Genomic DNA, 27134 nt, shown 5'->3' on the forward strand with positions numbered 1-27134 from the left:
GACGTGGTACTGCATGTTGTAAGCCCAACAAATTCATAGCGCATCCTCTCTCCAGAGGATGCCGCTGTGATGGTAGTTTTGTATAAGCACATGCCTCCAGGCCCTTGTGATTCAAGGGCTCTGTTCAGGCAGTAGTGCTTCTTTCCAACTACTACATCTTAAATATTTTAAATATCGTGTCATTCTTTGTCAGTGCATTCTTCATTTCATAGGACACCTCATTAGTCATTGCCATGATTTTAGTGCATGTATATTTTACGCATTTTACAGCGATTATTTTTAGGCCCCTTTACAGCCACACTTCATCTACTTCTCAGAATTCATCGCTCCACTGCACACTCACAAACACTGGCATGGCGCTCTTTGGCCATAACTGGCCCTTGCGCCATAAAACACCACACACCATCAGTAAAAATTTGACAAGGCTTACAGGATACATATAATTATCCCGAATCGCCAGATGATGTAGTTTCCGGATCCCGAGGTCTGATTTCAATAAAAGACCCCGTACAAATTGTACTGCATTCTGTTAGGCGAAGAAGATGCGAACAAGAACGGGATGTTGCTCTACGTTTCTTTTGTGGACAGGGAATATGCAGCCAGATCGGCCAGATATTGTTCTAAAAATGATAACTCAATAAATATTCATTCTGAGTCAAATTGAGAAACATTTATTGTTGCGCTTTGTATAAAACAAAGATCCGATTGTGTATAGGCGGAATTTCGATACACTAGTAAGCAAAGCAGCACTCAAAATGAGTGCTATAAGGTGTTTTTGTTGCACAAATTTGCGTAATATTCATTTTCATTCATTTTTTATTGATTAGTACTACACGTTATGTAATACTACACATAACGCGCAGCACAATCGTGTTAGTGCTCCACAAAACGGCAAGCATCCAAAAAAATGTGGTTGATCCCTCTTATATAGGAATCGGTATAGAACACGAAAGTGAAACGTGTCTTCACAGAAGTAGTGTAATGTTTATTGCACATTGATATATAATGTCTATTGGTGTTTTGTGGCTAAAGCGCCCTTAGGCGTTGATGCACCCACGCTGACGCCTGGTGGCACGTCTCCTCCATCACGACTACCAACGTCGATGACCATGAGCAACCGTCGTGCATATGGAAGCTGCACTACGCTGCACACGCTAGCACAACGCGAAAGACGAAGCACGTAACTGACACACTAATACAACGCGCAAGACAAAGCACGTAACTGAATCGTCACCGAGTCAAATCAGCGCGTACAGCGCGTCGTAATTGCAGCCTCCGCGATCAACTTCAGAAACATTTTCAGAGCTAATTGCGGAGGCCACGCTCCGCTGTGCTGAGTACGGTGAACGCCACCTAGGTAGGCGTTGGTAGTGCTTCTTGATGCCAGCGTCCCTTCGAATGCTGGCATCGAGGCGTCGTAGTGCTGAGACCACCGAAGCGTTCACTGTCGGTGCGCGTTAGTGTCATAATGCAGTACTTCTCTTTTCTGCTCGTAGGCGGCGGCCCCGCCCCGAGCAAGAGCGCGGGTACACGGAGGAGTGTTAGATATATAAGGCGCGTCTGTGTATCTCTCTGCAAATGCGTTTGTGGCGCAATGGGTTAAACGCTCGGCGATCTATTGTCGCGGACCGAGAGGTCGTGGGTTCGATTCCCAAATTTTGCATGTTTGTGGAACTTTTTTTTCTGGTTTCTTTCTTTGTGTTATGTTCGTGTACATTGTAAGAACGTCATTCCGTATTTCCGTATGACGTATTTCCGTGACGGAAATACGTCAGTGAAGTCTTGGTGGACCCCGGCATAAAACACTTTCGTGTTAACATTTAATGCTAGATGAGTGGTTAGTCAACGGCCTGCTCTTCTGATTTTTTAGGGGCGAAGCCCCTTATGGCGGCACCCGTTCCGTCCCCGTCGTAGTAGTAGTAGTAGTGTGTAACCAGTCTCAGAAATAAAAAATGTGGTTGATCCCTCTTATATAGGAATCGGTATAGAACACGAAAGTGAAACGTGTCTTCACAGAAGTAGTGTAATGTTTATTGCACATTGATATATAATGTCTATTGGTGTTTTGTGGCTAAAGCGCCCTTAGGCGTTGATGCACCCACGCTGACGCCTGGTGGCACGTCTCCTCCATCACGACTACCAACGTCAATGACCATGAGCAACCGTCGTGCATATGGAAGCTGCACTACGCTGCACACGCTAGCACAACGCGAAAGACGAAGCACGTAACTGACACACTAATACAACGCGCAAGACAAAGCACGTAACTGAATCGTCACCGAGTCAAATCAGCGCGTACAGCGCGTCGTAATTGCAGCCTCCGCGATCAACTTCAGAAACATTTTCAGAGCTAATTGCGGAGGCCACGCTCCGCTGTGCTGAGTACGGTGAACGCCACCTGGCGTTGGTAGTGCTTCTTGATGCCAGCGTCCCTTCGAATGCTGGCATCGAGGCGTCGTAGTGTTGAGACCACCGAAGCGTTCACTGTCGGTGCGCGTTAGTGTCATAATGCAGTACTTCTCTTTTCTGCTCGTAGGCGGCGGCACCGCCCTGAGCAAGAGCGCGGGTACACGGAGGAGTGTTAGATATATAAGGCGCGTCTGTTTAGCTCTCTGCAAATGCGTTTGTGGCGCAATGGGTTAAACGCTCGGCGATCTATCGTCGCGGACCGAGAGGTCGTGGGTTCGATTTCCAAATTTTGCATGTTTGTGGAACATTTTCTTCTGGTTTCTTTCTTTGTATTATGTTCGTGTACATTGTAAGAACGTCATTCCGTATTTCCGTATGACGTATTTCCGTGACGGAAATACGTCAATGAAGTCTTGGTGGACCCCGGCATAAAACACTTTCGTGTTAAAATGAGAAAAAAAATTCCGAAGTTGTGTCCGAAGCGCGGAATCGAACCAGGGTCCCCTCGCTTCCGAGCGCGCGGCGTTAGCCCACTACACCACGAAGCGGACATGGACAAACGCAACACAATGGCTATAAATACCCAACATTAACGAAAGGCCGCGTTTCTAGCGCGTTTCTAACGCGTTTGTGCTAGCGCGTTACGGCCCGTGTAAGAAGCTGGTGTAAGACGCTGTGGCCTCTCCACTTACCTTCAACGCGTTTCGAACGCGCTGCCCAAAGCGGTGGCAAGTCAAGTTCAAGTCGAGGAGCGTTTATGAATACGGGGGGTATACTCTCTCAGCAGTCATGTGATGGCGTCGGCAAACGCGGTGCACGTTCCGGCATGTGTAAATGGCTGCGTAAGACGCTGTGGCCGCTCCCCCTTACTAGAGAATACTGCACGTTTCTAACGCGTTTGTGCTAGCGTCCCCTTAAGCGGGAGATCCGATGATTCCCTCCGGAGCTTCGCCCACTCATCATCATTCACCTCGTGGATCTGCTGTCATTTTTTTTCCGTTGGTGGCAGTACCTCTTCCACGCAAGTCCCGTTCCGGCATTTCTGGAAAGAACAAAAAGTTGATTTGTGTATGATATTATATTGCTTGCCTCATTAAAGAGCCGAGTCATTTGTCATTTAAATATTATTTATTCGTGCCATGGCACTCCTGCTGCAATGAGAAATTTCTTTCGGATTGCCATGGTGCCCTTATTCGAGTTTGCACCATTTCTCATGCCAGCAGTATTATTCTTTTCTGAACATTATTCTGAGCATAAAATTCTGAGCATTATTAACAGATGGCAGCTTACATGACTGTGTGAAGTAGCGCTGCTTGAGGCCGAATTTCCGGTAAATTATGATCAAATTGAACCTTGTGCACGTGCGTGAGGTTTGAGGCTTTTCTAGCAGGTAAGAAAAATACGAAGTATGAAATGTGCAGTTTGATTTTCCGAAATTCTATTGGCTTTGTTGATACCTCACTTCTTAGAGCCCAAAATATTTTTTTTTTCAGCAAAAGCCTAAAATTCACTTGTTTACCTTTCCAATTTCTATTTGGGTATGGTTGACAGCTTCAACTAAGACTTCCGCTAGGCGCAAAATGTTTTTAGTGCAAAGAGGATTGCAATTTGTATGCTCGCAGGAACTCATCACTGCTTCCTTTTTTTCTTACGTGTGCGTCGTAAAAAAACCCACATATTCAAACCAGCTATACAGAAGAGAAGTTCACCTGAATTACGATAGAAAAATATTTGAATGTCGGACTGAATATTGACTATCCCAAAGTTTGCTTGAATAATGCCACACAATTTTCTTGTTCTATGTGACAACATGATGACACATGTAAATGGCACTCGACTATTACCTGTGGGTATACGATACAGCTAGAAAAGCTTATCGCTTTGTTGTAGTACGCCTGTCTGAAAACAAATTGACCAGCACGTGCATATTGTCATTCCCGCTGCATTTATTAGCATGAATTTGAGCAGTGTACAATGTAATGTTTCCGAGAATCAACATTGAGATGAACTGAATAGGGGTGTGTACAACATGTAGTGCTCAATGGCTTGTATCGGTATCAGCGGTGCTTGTATCACACATTTAGGCATGATAATAAAGAACAGACGATCTATTCTGTCCTTCTTGATCGCTGCATATGTCTGAAACAATTGGAGTGGAATACATGACACTCAAATCTTTCTCTAGTAAATCATCTGTGTGCGGCTGGTATCTTCACAATAACGAAGATCTTCACCACGCTTCATTTCGCTTGAAGCGCTACAAGGCCAAACAAGGCCGAGCTCGGTAGAGACCCGAAATTTTGGGATACATGCCAGGTACGGCACAGTTTTGAGAACACTGTGCCTGGCTCCAGAAAGCAATGGCATAGCACTACTAAGCTTCAGCATGCAACAAGTCTGAAAAAACGGCTGTTGCCATGCTATAACTTGCCCCTATTCATTAATAATTGTTCAATGTATGCAGAACACTTAGACTTAAATTGACTGAATCAACAATCTATTCAGGATTAGTCTAAGGGAAAGAGTGCAGTTACACCCACTACGTGAAGCCAAGTGATGTTTACTGTGCACAAAGTATTGCTAATAGAGCAATGCGCTTTTAGCTTTCTGCCCAAATATTCAGGTGCTGAATGTTTCATCATTTTGGCAGCATCTTCTTGAAAATATTCCTGGGTTTGTAAATATTTCATTTAGTTTGATACTGTCGTAGCCACATCGAAAATTGATAATTTCCTGAGAAAAAAATGCTTGGTGCTGCCTGCCTTGACAATAAAATTGTTGGACTACTAGGATTGATTCAGTACTCTGACTTGGCACTCGTTCAAGATGAACAGCCGACTCCATTGCATGTTTTATATGAGAATACAATGTATGAAAATGGGTTCACCAGAATGCAGATGTTCTGCGAAATCTACGGCAATGCCGTGTAAGGGCAATGTTTCTGCAGATAGTCAGCATGCTCAGCGGCTGCGTCTATATAAGTTGTGTGTGTTTTGTAGATGTCGCAAATCGGTTAGTTCAAGCTGTTGGCTTGACCCAACAGACGTGTTCATGAAATGTATCAGTGTTCTCTGAAGTGACGAAAAGACATCCCATAATTTTGCATGCAACAATTGTTCATGCGTTACCCGCGTAATCTTATCAACCAAGCGACTGAGTGCTGGCAGTAATGGAGGATGCTTTCTCACTCAATAAAGTGCGATAAGTGTAACACGAGCCCGAATCAAAATGATGCCGACTTCCTTGCTGAATTATCGAAGAAATACGTGTGTCATTTTACTCAAGGTTGTATTCTTTCTACTTCATTAGACTGCAGCAGCCGAACGTTTCTTTCTCCTTGTGCATCCAAAACGTTTCTCCTTTTGGTGCCTCATTAGCTGATTATGAGCGTCCTGAGTATTCGTGTCGCTTAAAAATAAACTGCAATATCTTGATGTAACCCAAAACGGCTTACATTATATCCAAAGTTGGCGATATCTATCGAGTCAGCGTAGTCTGCACAACCAGCGCTGCTCAACACTACTGAAGGTGCGACTCTTATCTGATAAAGTATTCATCATCAGGCCATATATGGGGTTTATGTACAAACCGCTTGAGCCCCGTGAGACAGATATTATCTTGGGCCAGTTCATTATGCCATCTCCTCGAGTAAACAGGTAAGCTGGACGAGTCGAACATTATGTGTGTCTCCTTCTTCGTCTACGTCTCATTAAGTTCGCAGCCGTTAAATCAAAAATGCCCAACCTACAACCCGCCATTTCCTCCTGAGCTAGAAAAATATTAGCTCTGTTCCTAAAAAATGGTTACAAATTATTGACATAACCGATGCGTGGAAGCGGATTATTTCATAGTACGTACAAAATTACGTACTGCACCATATGAGTCAGTACACATACCTGAAATAGTGGGCAGCTTAAAAGGTTTACTGATACTTGACATAATGATGAACATCGCTTTATATTTTTCTGTGCACCTTGACTTCAGATATGCTGCTTCGAACGCCGGGTTATTCTCCTGCTCCAGCCACTGATAGGAGGCGAGAGGAATCTACACGCACATACATAAAATTAGTGCTAAGGAAAGGAGTTGCTGGCCTGAAGAATACGTTTTCTTGAGCGAATGTGGCTCCAGTGACGTTCTTCTACCACTTTTTATTACTATCATGAGGACGCTATTTCTTTGTCCGCTTTTCATACACTATAATTTTTCCAGATCAAAACAAATTGTTTGATGAACTCTCAACGACCCCTAGTTACATATTTTCGACGAAGAATATCCTTCCATTAAAATTTATCACAAGAACTTCCATACATGCATTTTAACTGGTTTTGATTCTTACAGCTTCGGCATCATCGTTGACAATAGATGGCGTATGGCGAAATGGTACCCTAGAAATTGCACCTTCACTTTTTTTTGTACCATTTGATAAAAACGTGTAAACTATGCCAGTATTTCGGCTTTATTATTCTTCACGAGATCCGCCTTCTCAGTGGCTTGTTGTAACGCAATTTGGTACCCTCCATGTTATCTTAGAAAGCTGCATTCTAAATGTACGCAACATGGGGTACAATAATTTCGCTTTTGTTTGCTGCATTTAATGCCGCGCTGTCCCCTACCTAGAACAGTGAGGGTTGGGCGCTTTCATATTTTCGTTTATCAAGATTAGCTACTTTGTGCGCAGGAGACGCATCATGCAGGTACAGTTCAAACATATCTTATCAGCTGGTCTCTGAGGTGTCCATTCAAACTTATTTCAATCGCAGCAATTATTACATCCGTGCTCCCCTAAGGGTTTGAGTTCGCGGTAAGCGCTTTATATTTGCCTTGCTGTGTTTTCCGGCTAAACGGGTGTAGGGAAGCGAGCGCCGGAAGAGGAAGGCGCCTGAAGACGGAGAAGATGATCACCGCGTTCGCGCCTCTTCGGGCTGTGCTTCGACGCCGCGGTGATCTCTTATTGTTGGTGGCATCCATTCGCTTGCCCGTAACCCGCGTTCACGCAGTGGAACATGCCTGTAAATTTTAATTTTGGCGAAAGTCTAGGTAATCTGCGCTCGATCCTTGTACATAGCTCGACCTAATTTTTTTCACATATCCATTTGCCCTTGTGTGGCAGATCATCTTTACGCAAATAAAGTTGTAACAAGAAATAAACGTAATTATAAAGTTACTAGGTGAAGACATTTGAGTAAAAAAGTGAGTGGTAGGAGTCAGCCTGGCGCACCTATTTACACAAAGACTCAAAGAGCGTTATCTTGAAATGGCCTATGCTTTGTTCATCATCACGGTGCATGACAAAAGTAGCAATACCAGAAATTTCTCTTGCTTTGCGCTTAGGCTAAAAAAGTTTGCGAGGGAGATGGGACGTCAGATGAATGCAATGATTACCTTTGAGGGATCTTCCGTCGTTGCAGGGTGCACCGTCCTCTTCCAGTAGGACAAATGAAGATGAGAGGTCAGTGTAGCAAGAAAACGAACAGTATTCGTACGTCTGTAGGGTAAAATGTTCAAGGAACAAATCAAAAGGCACAAGCGTTTCAATTTAGGAACATTTGGCTCCCGATACAGTAATAAATTCCTTTAAAATAAATGTAAAAGAACTACAAACAATATTGCAAAGGTGTAGCGCAGAGGATTACAGTCCCCGCCTTCGGCATAGCTTTTTTTGTTTTTTACAGAACCATGCATACAAAGAGTGCGTCGTGTTGGGGGAAAATCGAACCGTTACAGATGATCAGCTTGGCGAATTGTTCTTTTGTTAAGAAAAAAGCGTCATTTCGCGCACAATCCGCTAAAGAGAAAACTCGATATGCCAGAGCACTCTATACAACTATCCAGTTTAGTTGATCGCGCTGAAATATATAATCGCATAATAAATGCGGAAAAAGTAATTTCTCCAAACAAGTTGCTCGCACAACAACAACAACGACAAATGCAAAAGGCAATGTTAGTGTGACACTCGCTTTAAATTACAAGGAATCAATCACATCATCTTATAATAAAATGCATGGGGAGATAACCAACGTAGTATCCGTCGCCCGCATGTCAAAAGACTTCCTAATTTTTTAGGAGGGCTGAGTTGTATCTTCGCTGCATGTTCACATGGTTGCCTATGACCAAACCAATCAACAGCTTAACAGGGCAAGCGGTTGCGCCTCTTGGCGGTAGTAGCGTCCTTCATGACGTGTAGCAGGTCCTGAAGCATGGACCCTAGTTTTTGACGTATTCAAAACTTGATATGACGGCTTATTGAGACAACAGCTGCCGAGAAAAACTCAAGGATATGATTTGTAACACTTTTCAATTCATTTCATTTCATTTATTTACTCTCACAGCCGTACAGGCATTACAGAGAGGAGTGGCAAAGAAAAAGAAAAAAATGGCTAAAGATGCAGCACATGGTCACAGATAGCCGACTTGAACACATCATGATCTGTGATAGTGACGATGGAGGCGGGAAGGCGATTCAAGTCTTGACTTGTTTTCGGGATGAAGGCTTCAAGGTATGCATTTCTTTTACACTGAGGCACCCCAACCTGCATTTGATGATCAATACGGGATGTCAAATGGTTCGGAGGCGAAAGAAGTGTCATTTTAGGTCATTATTAGTGCAGTATATTTTATGAAACAGGCATAAGCGTGAAATTCGACGTCTAGTAGAAAGGAGAGCTAGGTCATGATGTTGCTTCATGCGAGAAACGCGGGATAAGCGACAGTAGTTAGAGAGAATGAAACTAGCTGAGCGGTTTTGAACCGATTCTAAGGCCTGCGTTAATGAGCTAGGGTACGGGTCCCATATGGGTGAAGCGTACTCTAGTTTTAGAACGCACGAGTGTTTTATATAGTACTAGTTTCAATGAAACGGGAGTGAGGCGGAAATTCCGCTGAAGAAAACCAAGGGTACTGTTAGCTTTGTTAATAGCATGGTGGATATGTTTCTGCCATGACAGGTTATTAGTGATATGGACGCCCAGATACTTGTAGCTGTCGACGAAATGAAGAGGGCAACCGTTAAGTTCATAGCCCTTAGAAATGGACTGGTTAATTTTTCGAGACACCCTCATTGCTTTACATTTGTTAACGTTTAGTTTCATAAGCCATGTATCACACCAATAAGAAACTTTATTTAGGTCACATTGAAGAACGGAGGAGTGAGACTCATTAGAAATTACGCGATACAGAACGCAGTCGTCTGCAAAAATCCTTATATTAGAAGACCAGAATCAGGCAAGTCATTAATATAAATTAGAAAAAGAAGGAGTTGATACGGAGGAGTTGATACTTAACCCGCAGTTGAAAGCCTACCCAAGAAAGTCAGGCTGTGCAAGACGGTACATCTACAGCCAGTTGGGCTCAGAGGCGCGAACTTTAAGCTAACTCAATCGGACCAGAAGGGTGTGTTTTTCTTCTGCCCAAGCAGCTGTACAAAAAGAGGCCACTCCAGTGACAGAAGGACATTTGAAACAGCTGAAGGAAGTCGCACCAACGAGGGCGAAGAACGAAGCATCAAAATATGTCATGTAGCTGGAATAACATCTTTGGCCTCTTCATTGAGGGCGTGTGAATGTGCAAGACTACGCTTGTTTTTATACGGCAAAGCGCACAAGGACCTACGCTACTAAGGGCTATTATTTTGGAAGGTGGCAATCGGCTAAGAGTACTAGGCAGGTTTTTCCAGACGGATTTGCCGGTACTTGACATCGACGATCTCTTCCTCGTTAACCACAGGTCTTGTTGGACTTATTACGAAAGACTACCCACATGATGTGTATACTACTCCGTTGACTTTACGGTCATCATCATCACCTTTGTCACATTTTTAGAATGCACTACCATCGGCACTACCATTTGCAAAAGGTGCAAGAAGCGCTAACAGATAACAGTGAAAATTAGTGGTAACTCACCAAGAAAGACATACTATTCAAGAACGAAAAGGGCGTACTGGATTATGGTTTGCTACAGTTCTTTGTAACATTTCATAAGCTAGACTTTACAGGTGCCTGACGGCTAGACCTACCCTGACGATGGCTGTAAAGTTTTTCTAATACGTTGGCGACTGCTTGGGTCTTTATGACAATTGTGGCGAGCGGCAAAAGCGTCGTCTCAATTATTTATTTTTCTCATCATGCATGGCGGAGCTCGAAGTTTCCGAGCTCGAACATTCCGGAGAATAACAAAGAATTTAAAATTTTGAAAAGCTTTTTTATGCTCAATAAAGTATTGCGGTAGTATGAACCACGCTATGAAAATATGATGTCCTTTTCTTCCGTACATATTTCAATTTTGTGGAATAGGGAATGGTAAAATTGCATCATAGAGTTCATTTTGAAGTCATGCACTGATTGAAGGCAGCTACCGCACCCAAATTTTACGTCGCTCGGCAGCTGGCATCCCTAATATGTTGCCCACACGCATGGTGCTGTCGGTTTTCGTTTTAAATGGACGTAAATTAACCACTGATGATAGGTACAATAGAAGTGTGGTGTCATACCTTGCATTCATAAATTGTCGTCCAATAAAATTGTACAAAATATCAACTTCATCATCATCCTCATCATCATCAGCCTATATTTTATGTCCACTGCAGGACGAAGGCCTCTCCCTGCGATCTCCAATTACCCCTGTCTTGCGCTAGCGTATTCCAACTTGCGCCTGCAAATTTCCTAACTTCATCATCCCATCTGATTTTCTGCCGACCTCGACTGCGCTTCCCTTCTCTTGGTATCCATTCTGTAACCCTAATGGTGCACCGGTTATCCATCCTACGCATTATATGGCCTACCCAGCTCCATTTCTTCCGCTTAATGTCAACTAGAATATCGGCTATCCCAGTTTGTTCTCTGACCCACACCGCTCTCTTCCTGATTCTTAACCTTAGACCTAGGATTTTTCGTTCCATCGCTCTTTGTGCGGTCCTTAACTTGTTTTCGAGCTTCTTTGTTAACCTACAAGATTCTACCCCATATGTTAGCACCGGCAGAATGCAATGATTGTACACTTTTCAACGACAGTGGTAAGCTCCCAGTCAGGATTTGGCGATGCCTGCCGTATGCACTCCAACCCAATTTTATTCTTCTGTAAATTTCTTTCTCGTGATCAGGGTCCCCTGTGAGTAATTGACGTACGTACTCCTTTACGTACTCCTTTACGTACTCTAGAGGCTGACTGGCGTTCCTGAATTCTTGTTACCTTGCCAGGCTATTGAACATTGTCTTTGTCTTCTGCATATTCATCTTCAACGTAATTCTTACACTTTCTCGATTAAGGTCCTCAACCATTTGTTGTAATTCGTCTCCATTGTTGCTGAATAGGACAATGTCATCTGCAAACCGAAGGTTGCTGAGATATTCACCGTTGATCCTCACTCCTAAGCCTTCCCAGTCTAAGAGCTTGAATACTTCTTCTAAGCATGCAGTGAAAAGCATCGGAGAGATTGTGTCTCCTTGCCTGACCCCTTTCTTGATAGGTAACTTTCTACTTTTCTTGTGGAGAACCAAGGCAGCCGTGGAATCCTTGTAGATGTTTGCTAAGATATTCACGTATGCGCCCTGTACTCCTTGATTATGCAATGCCTCTATGACTGCTGGTATCTCTACTGAATCAAATGCCTTTTCATAATCTACGAAAGCCATATAGAGAGGTTGATTGTACTCCGCAGATTTCTCGATTACCTGATTGATGACATGAATATGATCCATCGTAGAATATATCTTGCTGAAGCCAGCCTGTTCTCTTGTTTGGCTGAAGTCAAGTGTTGCCCTGATTCTATTGGAAATTATCTTGCTGAATACTTTATACAATACTGAAAGCAAACGAATGGGTCTATAATGTTTCAATTCTTTAACGTATCCCTTCTTATGGATTAGGGTAATGTTGGCGTTCTTCCAGCTCTCTGGTACACTTGAAGTTGTGATGCATTGCGTATAAAGGGCCGCAAGCTTTTCAAGCATGATATCTCCTCCATCTTTGATTAAATCTACTGTTATTCCATCTTCTCCAGCAGCTTTTCCCCTGGTCATGTCTTTCAAGGGCCTTCTAACTTCATCGCTAGTTATAGAAGGAGCCTCTGTATTGGGTTCATCACTATGTTGAATGAAAGTAGCTTGGCTGTTTTGGGCACTGTACAGGTCAGTATAGAATTCTTCCGTTGCTTTACTATGTCATCGAAATTGCTGAGGATATTACCATGCTTATCTTTCAGTGCATACATCTTGCCTTGTCCTATGCCAAGCTTTCTTCTTACTGATTTAAAGCTGCGTCCATATTTTACGGCTTCCTCAATCTTTCCCACGTTATAATTTCGAATATCCCTTACTTTTTTCTTGTTGATCAGTTTTGACAGTTCAGCGAATTCTATCTGATCTCTTGAGTTGGACATTTTAATATTTTCTCGTTTCTTTATTAGGTCCTTTGTTTCTTGGGAGAGATTACCTACTGGTTGCCTTGGTGCCTTACCTCCCACTTCAATTGCTGCTTCTGAGATCAACCTACTTACGGTTTCATTCATTACCTCTATGTTGTCCTTATCTTCCTTTTCTAAAGCTGCATATTTGTTTGCGAGCACCAGCCTGAATAGGTCTGCTTTTACCCTTACTCCCTCTAAGTTGGCCTGTTTCCTCTTGACTAATATCACTCTTTCTCTCTTCAAATTGAGAAACATCCTAGACCTCACTAACCTATGGTCACAGCACTTTGCCTCACCTAACACTTCTACATCTTGCACTATGCTTGGATCGGCAGAGGGTATGAAATCTATTTCATTCCTTGTTTCTCCATTAGGGCTTTTCCACGTACACTTCCTGTTGCGGCGCTTCCTGCAGAAGGTATTCATTATTCGGAGCCTATTCTTTTCCGCGAATTCTACTAATATCTCTTCTCTTGCATTATTAGAATTGATGCCATAGTTGCCAATTGCTTGCTCACCAACCTGCCTTTTCCCCACTATTCCATTGAAGTCGTCCGTGGCAACACTATACTGAGTTTGCGCCTTTCTCATTGCTAATTCAACATCTTCATAAAACTTCTATTTCTTCATCATCGTTACTAGAGGTCACGATGAGGAGCTTATTTCGACAGCGAGTATGCTTGGTGTGCTCTGCAATGGACGTAATGCAAATACAACCATCCCCACCTGTCAAACAATACACGCAAAAATTGTGCGTTATACGCTACATCTACCAAACAGGTGAATGTAATAATTATAAGAAGCATAAACACGCGGCCCTGATGCATGGGGCGTTCAGCTGTCACCTGAAAAAGAACTACTCTACATGCAATGGAGCCCTTTGTTTCAAATGTTCAGCATTGTGAACGAGTATAAAGACCACCAGGCTCCGAAAATTTATGGCGTTTCCCGCATGTATACGTGCGACGGGTTTTGTGTGCGTTAGGTCGCTAGTCATTGTATGCTAGTCATTGCACGCTAGTGTCATGCTAGTCTTACTAAAAAATTACTAAAAAATCAGGCAAGCTTGCACTCGTTCGCGCAAAGCTAAGGCAGAGCGAAGCTTACTGGCTGCTACTGCTGGGTATGAACTTGGTTGCTGCTAGGTCTTAACTTCGTTTATCTTAACTACGCATGTAGGAAGGTATTCTCGAGCGATCATTTTCGGAGGTATCTTCCCTTTCGCGACATTTCGTGTGACTGGCGCTGGACGCGTTGGCGCCTACGAGTGACAGCGTTCATGGAATGCCACAAACGCAGGCATGCTGACCAAGGTTGGCACAGTGCCAGGAACGGTGCTGCTTGCCGACGCCGAACGCGTTGGAGTCTCGCCGCTCGATATCAATTGGCCAGCTTTGCTGTGTCTTGAGCTTGGCGCCGCCTAGAGCAAGCTTCCGCCGTTTTTTTTTCTCCTGGCCAGCTCCCTGCCTTCTTCCCGATCTGGCGAAGAGGAGATCGCGTGCGCATGCCCGCGGTCTCCTCCTTCTCCTTCTCCGGGTTGTCATGGCTATGACGGCTACGCACCACAAATTACGGCTGGCTTAACAGCTTCTCTGTTTATAGACAGTTTTAGCAGAGCGCTGCTTTTCACGCTCTGAGATACTGCAGGGAACTGCGGAGATTTCCCATTTGATAAGCGCGTCTTGCCGAGACGCGAGCGACACGCTGTCAACTCGGTTGCAAAACGACGAAGAGGCCTAGTAGACAGGCTGTCACGCTCCGCTCAGTCGGCTTTGTAGCGGAGCGAGGAATGCGATCTTCGTTCCGCTGACGGCATGAACGTTGTGCGCAAGCGCACTAGCGTTCCCGCTAAGCGTTTGTGTGGCATTTGCTAGCATATTCCAATCTGAGCGGAGCGGACAGCAAGCGTCCAGCTAATAACGTTCTCAGTAGATACTGCACTGTACATTTTGTAATTTAGAAATTGCAGCTCGTGCTTTCGCAAGGTGAATTTTCAAGGAGACACTTGCTTCGAGATATTCATTTTCAAAGCGTGTGACGAAATACGTGGTAGTCACAGTTAGTTATGTGCTTGAATGATTAAAATGGCGGTCTGTTTGCAAAGTGCAACAAGAGTGAAACTTTTGCAAGTTTCACGGTGTATATCTCGAACCTCGTGGGATACTTAGTGGATGTTCCAAGTTGATATTGCCACGCGCCTTCAAAGGGGGCTGACGGCGTTTATTGAGAGCAGCTGGGCTCTGGGGAAAACGGCGGCGAGAGCTAACTATCGAGCGGGGCGGTTAGCACGCGCACTTATATTTCCTTGCGCCTCTGCGCTTGCCCTGTTCCCACTACTGCAGGTGACAATATGCCTTGTCAACTAACCAGCTGCAATTCATAACGTGTCACATGAGCGGTAAATAATTTATTCAGAATTGATTTATTCTTTTGCTAATTAGGCGAATACGCATTTCAATTTCTGTTCCAAATAATGTCTCCTGTTCGAATAATGCAGTTAACTTACTAATACTGCATGTGCCCAAGGCAATTTTTCAAAATTTAATATTGTCTAAGGAAAGCTTTTGTGCATTTGGGCACAAACGAATAGTTTTAAACAGTTTCACTTATAAATTTAAAATGTACCCGAGAAATATCTTCATGTTATTTTTATTGTATGTATGCTACTGGTGAAATTTATTATTTCAGATGATTCAAGAGCAATGCAGGGATAACAGATGGTCTGTATTGCAATATATGATGCTTGCTAACAAGGAATAATACATTATATCGTGAGAATCGTGCGGTTGGTGAAATGGCGCTTGTTTTGCGTTTCTTCCGTCTTTATTTCCACTTCCTTGCAGCAGCCACAACTGCTGTAGAGATGCACTCTATATAGTAAATATTAAAGATGATAGTCTTTCTTGGGGAACTTAAACGCTGAAAATTTGGTCTGTCTGTCTGTCTGTTTGTCTGTCTGTCACCCGATTCAGCCACCCGACCAAAGTTGGACCACTTGCTTACCGCCCACACTACTTAAACTGGTACGGCTGATCATACTTGTGAACGTTATCGATCACAAAGTAAATATTACGCATATCTGAGGCGCAACATCACTAGGTAAGTATTAGGAGGTGTGTTCCTTTAATAGAAAATACATAGATACGTAACTCTAAAGACCCTAGTTTCTTAAGCTGCGCTGAAAATGCCATGCTATGCGCGCCGACGAACGACGTTCCCCGACTGCGCGCCGACGAGCGCCCTCTGCCATGGAGGAAGGAAACCCTCTGCACAAGCTCATGTTTCCCGATGTATTGCCAGATGGCGTCCATGTCTCACGCAGCGCCTCCTCAATTTTATCAATGCCAGCCAGATGCGGCCGATTCAACATAAAGGAAGCGCTGTCTGAGGCAGGGCAAAACATAAATGGCCGCTTGATGAAATAATGCGGTAAAATGAAATCTGTTCAAACAAACCTTCATGCCAGGACGGATATGGTACGAGAACAGCATCATGGGTGGCCGCGGATCAGACCAGCACTCATGTAGTACGGCCGGCAGAAGACAATCGTCTTTCGACGACATTTGCAGCGAAGCACACAGATACACGGCAAATTTTTTTATTTAATTTCTAAATTTTAAATAATTATTTAAATTAAATTATTTATTTATTTATTTTTTATTTTTTCGGCTGCACTCCGCAGCACTTTATAAGACAAGCAAACTAGTACGTACCACAATGGCGGCACATCACAGGGGATTTAATGTCTGGCAGTGGAACTATGGTGGCTAGATGGGTAGGTGCGCCGACCGAGCGTAGTTCACCACTTCTCCGCATCATGACGCAAAAGTGGCGCTGCGGACAGTATAACGCGGAGTTGCGCGCAACGTCGGCTGCGCTGTGTAGACGAGCAGCGTGTTTGATAGCATCGCTGCCTCTGCTCTAGCTTCGAAGTACTCGCTATACAATGCCGTTTTGATCAGTGTAGGCAAAGCCAGAATGGGGAATTTTTTACTGTCGTCTAGTCAGAAGACACATATGCTGAAGTCCATTTTATAGCTTGGCGATTAGTAACATTTATTGCTATAGATGCGGCGCTCCGGCCCATTGCATTAAATACGTATAGGTGCATTTTTTCCATGCATAAAACAATACTGCAGTGGTTTTATACGGTATATGGAAACGTGTTTACGTCATATTTAGTGAGTTCTAATGTTTCGATTTCGAGAAATCCAGCTATTGTGTTTATTGTTGCCTCAGTTACAGTATTTAAATTGTTACGAGACGAATTGTGTTGGTAAGTGCATATTGTTCACTGTTTGGTTGCAATAAAATAAAGCAATACGTCTTGGGCTAGATTCATGAATATACTTAAAATACAAAAAGCGCTCTCATAACTTGAGTCAGCAGACGCACCAACATAAATAGCCTAGCCTCCATCATGGTCGCAACGTTTATCCACCACATCATAACATTATTCACAGCACACGCTTCCGCTTCAGGTGATTTCGTCTTCTCCCTGGTTCTTTCGCGGGCCATGTTCTTGCCCTTGTCAAGAAAGTAAAGGCGTGTAATTAAATATAACTTCACAACATCGTTTGTGAGCTCTTTCTTGTGCCGCTCACAGCCGATCAAATTCAGAGGATTCAGCTGCAGAAAGGATGCATAGTCGGCGATACTGTTCCTTCGTAACTCATTTAAACTGAAGCACAGCTTGAAGGCGTCTTCGAGCGATGCTACCAGTTTTTTTAGTGCTTCAGAAGGGAGCAACGGTCCTGACCATCGTCGGTCAATCTGTTGAATTCAGTAATGTCCCTAAACAATCGCAGCAATTGGTTCTTTGCAAATTTCCAATGTCGAGGAGCTCATCGACGTACGCTTTTCGGTGTACGGCTTGCTCATAAACGTTGCCGATACTGAGCAAGCTACTGAGCAGCCCGGGGCGAACATTTCCGCTGTCAGACAGCGGAACATATCCGCTGTCTTTCTCACAAATTTAGAGTCCGACTTGCAGTTCGGAGCGAAGCAGTAAGTCTCCTTGGTGGTCTTCTTTGGTGGAGTAATGCCGCCGGTAATCTCGTCGGTGATTTTTCCTACCTGGAACATTCCACATCGCTTAGGAACTTGCAAACAGTACGAGAGACGCGGAGCTCTTCACCTTTGAAACTGACACAAATTCTCGCCGCCAGCCCCCTGTAGCAGACGACGCCGCGCGCTGCGGAACCGTTCTACTGACCGCAGCGCCAATTTTGCGCCATGACGCAGAGAAGCGGTGAACTACGCTCCAGACGCGCCGGTCGGCACACCTACCCATCTAGCCACCGTAGTGAAACTGCAGGGGACTCCATCGTAAAAAGAACGTCCTCCAGCAGTTCATTCGATCTCACCCGGAAAAGCCGCATGTCATCTTATTATAAGAAACGCTCACGGATACGGTCACCCTACCGGGCTATAAATCGCATACTCGGTATGGAGATGGGAAAAGGGGCATCAGCACGCTAGTCACCAACAAATGTACGTTCATAGTCCACAATCTCAGTCTTGAATCCAATAAGGTTGAACACTCGCTCGTGGAAATCATCCCCAGCGGACAGTTCAAGACAACTGTATTTATACGTAACATATACAGTACACCCAAAGACCTCAAGCAAAGATTCGCAGCAATCATCAACAGGGCCGTTAGCAAAGCCAAGACATTCCCACTCCTGGTGGCCGGAGACTTCAACGCTCCGCATCAAGCATGGGGGTACACACAAGCTAACCGCAAGGGTGTTGACCTATGGCAAGCCACCGTCAATAATAATCTCACACTTATAACAGATCCGGTTTTTCCGACCCGGATCGGCAACTCCTGCTCTAGGGATACCACGCCTGATCTCTTTTTCATACGGTAGAATGTGGAGTCCGCATCTTGGTCCAACCTGCACGTGGACCTGGGCAGCGATCAGAATATCCTGGCCACCTGTGTCAACGTGAGCAGCGGGAACCTCAAAGAGTTCACTATTACAGACTTGGACTCCTTTCGCAAGATTAGGGAGGACGAGCACAAACACAGGACTCAGCACTTAGTCTAGAGCAGTGGAATGAACAGTTAAAAGATGATATCAGGGCGGCGACAAAGAAAGTCCAGACTGAACTGGAGGTGGACAGGATGGATAGCCGCCTCGCTCATCTTCTAGAAGCTAAAAATACCCTGTTAAACAGATGGAAAGGGCAGAAACTCAACCGAAGGCTCCGAAAAAAGATCGCGGAGCTCAACAAAACTATATAAGATCACTGCCAAACCCTGAGCAGACAACAGTGGGATGAGGTCTGCAATTCAGTAGATGGTTAGATGAGAGTTGGAGCTAATTGGAACCTACTCAAGCATTTACTCGATGACACAAATACCAAGTCGAACCAAAGACAAGTGATAGCGAAGGTTCTCCACGAGGCACCACAATCAGAGACGGTAGAGACCGTACTTGAAAGACTCGCTCGCAAGTACTTGCCACTGGGCAGCTCGAGTGAAGAAGACTATCCGCCCTACAAAGGCTCATCTTGCCCCGAACTCGAAGTCTCCTTCAAGTCATGCGTAGTAAGGGAAGCCCTCCAGAAACTAAATGGCAGGTCAGCCCCTGATCCTGATGACATCCCCAACCCGGCCCTCAGAAACCTGGTCGATGGTTCCATAGAACGGTTGACAGAAGAGATAAACGGAACATGGAAACGAGGGGTTGTCTCGCAGTCCTGGAAAATTCAGTCTGCTGCTCGCAAACAAATATGCAGCTTTAGAGCAGGAAGATAAAGACAAAAAAGTGGTAATTAATGAAACCGTAACTAGGTTGATCTCAGAAGCAGCAATTGAAGTGGAAGGTAAGGCACCAAGGCAACCAGTAGGTAAGCTCTCCCAAGGTACAAATTACCTAATAAGCAAACGGTAAAGCATGAAGGTGTCAAACTCGAGAGGTCAGATAAAATTCGCGGAACTGTCGAAAGTGATCAACAAGAAGAAACTAAGGGATATACCAAATTATAACATGGAAAAGATTGAGGAAGCAGTAAAATATGGACGCGGCAATAAATCAGTGACAAGAAAATTAGGCATAGGACAAGGCAACTTGTACGCACTGAAAGATAAGCAGGGTAATATTATCAGCAATTTTGATGACATAGTAAAAGCAGCGGAAGAATTCTCTACTGACCTGTACAGTTGTCAGCGGAGCCAAGCTAATTTCATTCGAAATAGTGATGAACAGGATACAGAGGCCCCTTCTATAACTAGCGTTGAATTTAGAAGGGCCTTGAAAGGCATGACCAGGGGAAGAGCTGCTGGAGAAGATGGAATAGCAGTCGATTTTTTTAAGGATGAAGGAGATATCATACTTGAAAAGCTTGCGGCCTTTTATACGTAATGCCTGAGGATTTCAAGTGTACCAGAAGGCCGGAACAAGGCTATCATTATACTCATCCACAAGAAGGGAGACGTTAAAGAATGGCAGAATTATAGACCCATTAGCTTGCGCTCAGTATTGTATAAAATATTCACCAAGGTAATTTGAAATAGAGTCGGGGCAACAGTTGACTTCAGCCAACCAAGAGAACAAACAGGCTGGCTTCAGGAAGGGATATTCTACGATGGATCATACCCATGTCATCAACCAGGTAATAGAAAAATCTGCGGAGTACAATCAACCTGTCTCTCTATATGGCTTTCATAGATTATGAAAAAGCATTTGATTCAGTAGAGATACCAGCAGTCATAGAGGCATTACGTAACCAAGAAGTGCAGGGTGCATACGTCAATATTGCCACGCGTCTTCAAAAGGGGGCTGACGACGTTTATTGAGAGCGCCTGGGCTCTGGAGAAAACGGCGGCGAGAGCTAGCTTGGTTTGGTTTGGTTTGGTGCCCATAGATATAGCACAACCCACTACGGGGGATTGGCCATGAATCGGGCGGCAGTGGGAAGAAAAATGAAGGATACCTAAATGGGATTTTCTTACTTAAGAATGAGATAATAAATGAATTATAATCGTTAATATTAATTTTCACGCTATAGCATCTTAAAATTTGAAGCAAATATTTTTGTTGTCTTGTGAAAAAAAAAATTAGCATGGCAGTCTCCTTGTTTCCATTATAAAATTAAATATGGCATCACATACGTTCCTATTACAGTGTCCTAGTGCCGACGCCCCCAGAGATAGAATGATAGGTAACGTAATGGTCAATCCAAGTTGGCGAAGGGGACCTTCTAGAAGTCGTTTTCTATGCATGGTGAACCTACCACACTCTATAAAGAAATGATCCATAGTTTCGGGTTCATTACTATAAAAGCATTGAGGGGAAGGCGCCAAACCAGACCTATGGGTATAAAAATTAAGCCTTGGTATTCGGCAACGCATTCTAGTAAACGACACTTCAAATTTTCTTGTTGAACACCATCTGCTGTGCCAAGGAAACATAAGGTGCTGAAAATCGGTGTTATTGAGTACACATGATTTGGCCTGTTCATCTTGGACAGAAAAATTTTTAAATCTCGCAGAAGTGACGTATGCCGAAGGTCTTGGGATCCTCAGTACCGGGCCGTTAAGAGATGCCGCTGCTAGTGCGTCTGCAAATTCGTTTAAGGTGAGCCCCACGTGGCCTGGCACCCATACCAGATGGATAAGGCGTAAATGTTGGGGGATGGATGAATGGGATTCTCGGAGAATGATAGATGAATTGGGCAATGATAAAGCGGAGCAAACAGACAAGGAGTCGCTATCGAGCGGGGTGGTTAGCACGCGCACTTCTTTCTCTTGTGCCTCTGCGCTTGCCCTATTCCCACTACTACACAGTGTCAATATATTGGCAAATATCTACAAGGATTGCACCACAACGTTGGTTCTCCACAAGAAAAGTAGAAAGTTACCTATCAAGAAAGGGGTGAGGCAAGGAGACATAATCTCCCCAATGCTACTCAATGCATGCTTAGAAGAAGTATTCAAGCTCTAGACTGGGAAGGCTTAGGAGTGAGAATCAACGGCGAATATCTCAGCAACCTTGGGTTTGCAGATGACATTGTCCTATTCAGCAACAATGGGGACGAATTGCAACAAATGATTGGGGACTTTACCGAGAAAGTGTAAGAGTGGGGTTGAAGATTAATATGCAGAAGACAAAGATAATGTTCAATAGCCTGGCAAGGGAACAAGAATTCAGGATCGCCAGACAGCCTCTAAGGTCTGTAAAGGAGTACGTTTATCTAGGTCAATTACTCACAGGGGACCCTGATCATGAGAAAAAAATTTACAGAACAATAGAATTGGGTTGCAGTGCATACGGCAGGCATTGCCAAATCCTGACTGGGAACTCACCACTGTCGCTGATAATAAACGTGTACAATCATTGCATTCTACCGGTGCTAACATGTGGGGTAGAATCTTGGAGGTTAACAAAGAAGCTCGAGAACAAGTTAATGACCGCACAAATAGCGATCGAACGAAAAATGTTATCCCTGATGTTAAGAGACAGGTAGAGAGCAGTGTGGATCAGAGAACAAACGGAGATAGGCGATATCCTGGTTGACATTAGGCGGAAAAAGTGGAGCTGGGCCAGACATGTAATGCATAGGATGGATAACCGGTGGACTTTTATAATTACAGAATGGATACAAAGAGAAGGGAAGCGCAGTCGAGGACAGCAGGAAACTAGGTGGAGTGATGAAGTTAGGAAATTCGCGGGCGCATGTTGGAATCAGCTAGTGCAAGACAGGGGTAATTGGAGATCGCAGGGAGACGCCTTCGTCCTGCAGTGGACATAAATATAGGCTGATGATAATGATGATGATGATGATGATCTAGTAGCCCCTTATGCCAACTCTCCTGCTAAAGTTGGTGGACAATTCGGTTCACTATACTTCATTTCAGGCATAAAGTGCAACGCTGTGGCAGCTAGGCAAGAAATTCCATTTAGGAAAATTTATCCCTTCATGCGTTGCCTCAATGATTCGCTGTGCGTTCGGTCCTAGGAGATTATATTAAAAAATGCTGGTGTCGAAGCCGCCTATATCGGTCCATAGGGGACAGTGCAGCCGCCGGCGGCCATCGTGTTGTGTGCAGGATACCGGCCGAGTAGCACATCGTGTGCTTTCGATTTTTGTCTGCCAATGATCACCATACCTAAACTAAATTTGGGGGCGGGCTAACTGAAATTTGCGGAAGTGACAACTTGACATTTGGGGTGGGGTAAATGAAGTTTCGGGGTGGCGAGCATGGTTCATCCAGCACACAGGACTGAGCCATGCTCGTTGCAATCGGGCTGCATGTATATGAAGGTGCTGCAGAGGCACGTTTGTCCAGGAAAGATCACTGCGCACTGCAGTCGTTGCACAGAATCTGGTGGTAGCCGAGCTTTTTGCCCACTACAATATGTCAGCACTAGCTTCGCTTTAAGAGCGTCCCTTCTACTCCCACAATCTCTTTATATCCCCCTAGGTTCGGTCCATGCTTCGCTGCTTGCGAACGGTGTGTGCTTGCGCGAAAATCTACGTGAGGCTGCCGCGCCGGGCTCCTAATAAAATACACGAAAAAAAGGACTACAGACGTCAAAATTATCGTAAACAACGCATTAGCAGCCGTGTGCCAGTGCGTGTTCTTTTTGCGGGATTAGCACTTATTTCACTCACTATTGAGTATATATATATATATATATATATATATATATACAAAGAACAAGTTAGGAAATGTGCAGGCGCAAGTTGGAATCAGCTAGCCCAATACAGGGGCAATTGGAGATCGCAGGGCGAGGCCTTCGTCCTGGTGTGCCATACCACTCTCTTCCTGCCTCTTAATGTTAGGCCTAACATTTCTTATTCAATCGCTCCTTATGTGGTTCTTTACTTGTTTTTAACTTAACAGTTCGCTATACAGCTTTTTAATACGTAAGCATTCTTTGGCATGTACCCCAGCCCTACTACACAAAAATTGTTATGTATTGTCTTTGCACGAAAATGCGTTGTTCTCAAATTCAAGACATTTAACCATTATAATATTGTAAATGTAGATTTTGGTAGCTTTATAAGCGATAAGGAACAATGTAAACCAAAAAATATAAAAAGAGAATACTCATACGGATACACCTGGCTCCTCAGAAAATGCATGGGGAAGTTTATGGTAGGGGTGGCGAAGTGAAATTTGGGCTTGGGTCAGCTTGAAGTTTTTGGTTGAGTCGACTTGAAATGTGGAGGTGGGCGAACTGAAATTTTAGGGTGGACCAAATTCAAATTTAGGAGTAGACCAACTTGAAACCTAGGGCTGTGCCAATTGGGAATTTGGGGGTGGACAAACTTGAAATTTGAATGCGGGCCTTCGTAAAATGGGGGTGGGCCAATTTAATTTCAGTATCCGCCACCTTAAATTTGGCCATGTGTAAAAAAGTTGGGGGTGGACCAACCTAAATTTGGGGGTGCCAACTCGAAATTTTTGGGGTGGGCCAGATTAAATTCTGGGGTTCTCCAGATATTTTGGGTGGCCTGACATAAAATTTGGGGGTGGGCCAACCTAAATATTGGGGTGGGCCAACACGAAATTTCGGGGCAGCCAACCTAAATTTGCGGGCGGGGCAACGTAAATTTGTGGGTGGCACAACTGAAATTTAGGTTATGATTACACGTACTTAGACAGCTCACGTGTAGTTTCTGCCGTTTTATCATAAATAGAACTGCGGAAAACGGAACATAACTGCAGAAAAATGTAGGCTTAGGAAGCGCACAGTGGAGATTACCTTCCGAAAAAAAATGTCACAGTTTTGCCCGAAAGGCGACGCATCGATTGCGACATAAAATTAGTACACAGCTATACGAAGCATGTATGTTAGTTTCATTAGCCGAACAACCGCGGTGTGACTCGCGCACAGACAGAGATAAAGACACGCTGCTTCCTCCATTGTAGCGCGCATGCGGCCCCGGACATCTAAGGGCATCACAGACCTGTTATTGCTCTGTTTCGTGCGGCTAGGAGCCGCTTGTCCCTCTAAGAAGGTTTTAAGGTACTGGGAACCCCGCACCTATATAATAGGCTAGAGTCTCGTTCTTTATCGGAATTAACCAGACAAATCGCTCCACCAACTAAGAATGGCCATGCACCACCATCCACCGAATCAAGAAAGAGCTCTCAATCTGTCAATCCTCCCAGTGTCCGGGCCGGGTAAGTTTTCCCGTGTGGAGTCAAATTAAGCCGCAGGCTCCACTCCTGGTGGTGCCCTTACGTCAATTCCTTTAAGTTTCAGCTTTGCAACCATACTTCCCCCAGAACCCAAATACTTTGGTTTCCCGGAAGCTGCCCGCCGAGTCATTTCAGTAACTCAGGCGGATCACTGGTTGGCATCGTTTATGGTCAGAACTAGGGCAGTATCTGATCGCCTTCGAACCTCTGACTTTCATTCTTGATCAAAGAAAACATTCTTGGCAAATGCTTTCGCAGAAGTTCGTCTTGCGACGGTCCAAGAATTTCACCTCTAGCGCCGCAATACGAATGCCCCCGTTTGTCCCTCTTAATCATTACCTCGTATTCCAAAAACCAACACAACAGAAACGAGGTCTTGTTCTATTATTCAATGCAAGTATATTCAGGCGACTCGCCTGCGTTGAGCACTCTAACTCTTTTTCAAAGTAAAAGCACCGGCCTTCTCGAGGCACACGATGAAGTGCACCAAGAAAGGACCAGCATGATGTTCAGTCCGAGCCGTTGCATCGGGTAGATGCACTACTCGTCTGGAACTGAGATCCAACTACGAGCTTTTTAACCGCAGCAGCTTTAGTATACGCTATAGGAGCTGGAATTACCGCGGCTGCTGGCAGCAGACTTGCCCTCCAATTGATCCTCGGTAAAGGATTTAGAGTGTACTCGTTTCAATTACGGGGCCTCAAAAGAGTCCCGTATTGTTATTTTTCATCACTACCTCCCCGTGCCGGGAGTGGGTAATTTGCGCGCCTGCTGCCTTCCTTGGATGTGGTAGCCGTTTCTCAGGCTCCCTCTCCGGAATCGAACCCTGATTCTCCGTTACCCGTAACAACCATGGTAAGCAAGTAACCTACCATCGAAAGTTGATAAGGCAGACACTTGAAAGAAACGTCGCCGGCTCGTGGCCATGCGATCAGCACAAAGTTATCCAGAGTCACCACACAATACGGGCCGAAACCCGATCAATCTTGGTCTAATAAATGCAACCCGTTGCCCAAAGGGCTTCAGGCTCACTGCATGTATTAGCTCTAGAATTGCCACAGTTATCCATGTAGGATGAAACAATCTAAGGAACCGTAACTGATTTAATGAGCCATTCGCGGTTTCGCCTTATTTCGGCATGTACTTAGACATGCATGGCTTAATCTTTGAGACAAGCATACGATTACTGGCAGGATCAACCAGGTAATCGTTCAACTGCGCGTCCAGCCATGCTGGAAGCCGTTGTTTCGACGCCGAGGCCACCTTCAGGCGCCTCAGCGCGCTTCGTTTTCGCAAAGCCTAGCTCTTTGCACAGTCCGAGATGACGACGTTCGAGCTCGCTAGGGCGCCCTCCCCGCAGGGCCGGGTATCGCCACGCGGCAAGAAGCACGCACACTCTAGACAGATTCGTTGCGTCGACTCGGTCACGGCTTGCAGTATTTGCCTTCAGCCCGCAGCACTGGTGGACCGATCGGCGCTTGCAACGTAGCCGAGACGGCAAAGCCGCCAAGCGACGGGTCACGCCCGCGCCTTCGGCGCTTTCGTATTTGACTCGTCCGAGGACGATGCGGAACACACCTCGATATCGTGGATAAGGCGTCATCCGACAACCAGGCCCTAACGCGTCAAGCGGATGAGGCTGCACAAACGCGGTGTGACTCGCGCACAAGTAAACATGAACACAGCTCACTCTATGACCGCAGAAACTCGCTGTCAAAGTACTGCAGTCAGCAAGCTCACCTGCAGCTGCGAGCGAATTGACCTCCCTATTGAAAAATTTGTACGCGAATTGTGCGAGAAATGTGCGAGATGTATGCATATCGCACAGATTTGACGAGAAGTGTGCGATGTGCTGCGCACATTCAACGAGATATCGTAGAAAATGTGCGAGATCTGTACGCATGAGCTGCGTAGACTTCACGAAGCTGTGCGAGATCTATGCGAGGTGCTATGCGAATGCATGTGCGAGATGTGTGCGATGTGCTGCGCCAACCTAACGAGATTATGTACGAGGTGTGCGAGATAGCGTGTGATGTGTACGCACTGTAGTCATATGAGCAACAAGATCATGGCCGATGACTACGAATTGCATACAAAGTGCATGCACCTAAGTCGTAGTGTATACAAAATCTCGTGAATGACAGCAAGATTTTATGATGA

The 27134-nt window shown here is 44.8% G+C and overlaps 1 long non-coding RNA gene across 2 annotated transcripts in view; it reads right to left on the reverse strand.

Moving 5' to 3' along the window:
- Nucleotides 1-27134, reverse strand: part of LOC125940357 (uncharacterized) — a 102740-nt gene that overhangs the window by 36707 nt on the left and 38899 nt on the right. Inside the window, exon 3 of one of the 2 annotated variants that reach the window (XR_007463579.1) lies at nucleotides 3438-3451. The exons of the other annotated variant lie outside the window; for it this stretch is intronic. This is a non-coding gene — a long non-coding RNA (uncharacterized LOC125940357). Of the gene's footprint in view, nucleotides 1-3437; nucleotides 3452-27134 lie in introns of those variants that run through there. 2 annotated transcript variants of the gene reach the window in all.

Source organism: Dermacentor silvarum, chromosome 9, assembly GCF_013339745.2.
Source record: "Dermacentor silvarum isolate Dsil-2018 chromosome 9, BIME_Dsil_1.4, whole genome shotgun sequence".
Taxonomy (NCBI): Eukaryota; Metazoa; Arthropoda; class Arachnida; order Ixodida; family Ixodidae; genus Dermacentor; species Dermacentor silvarum.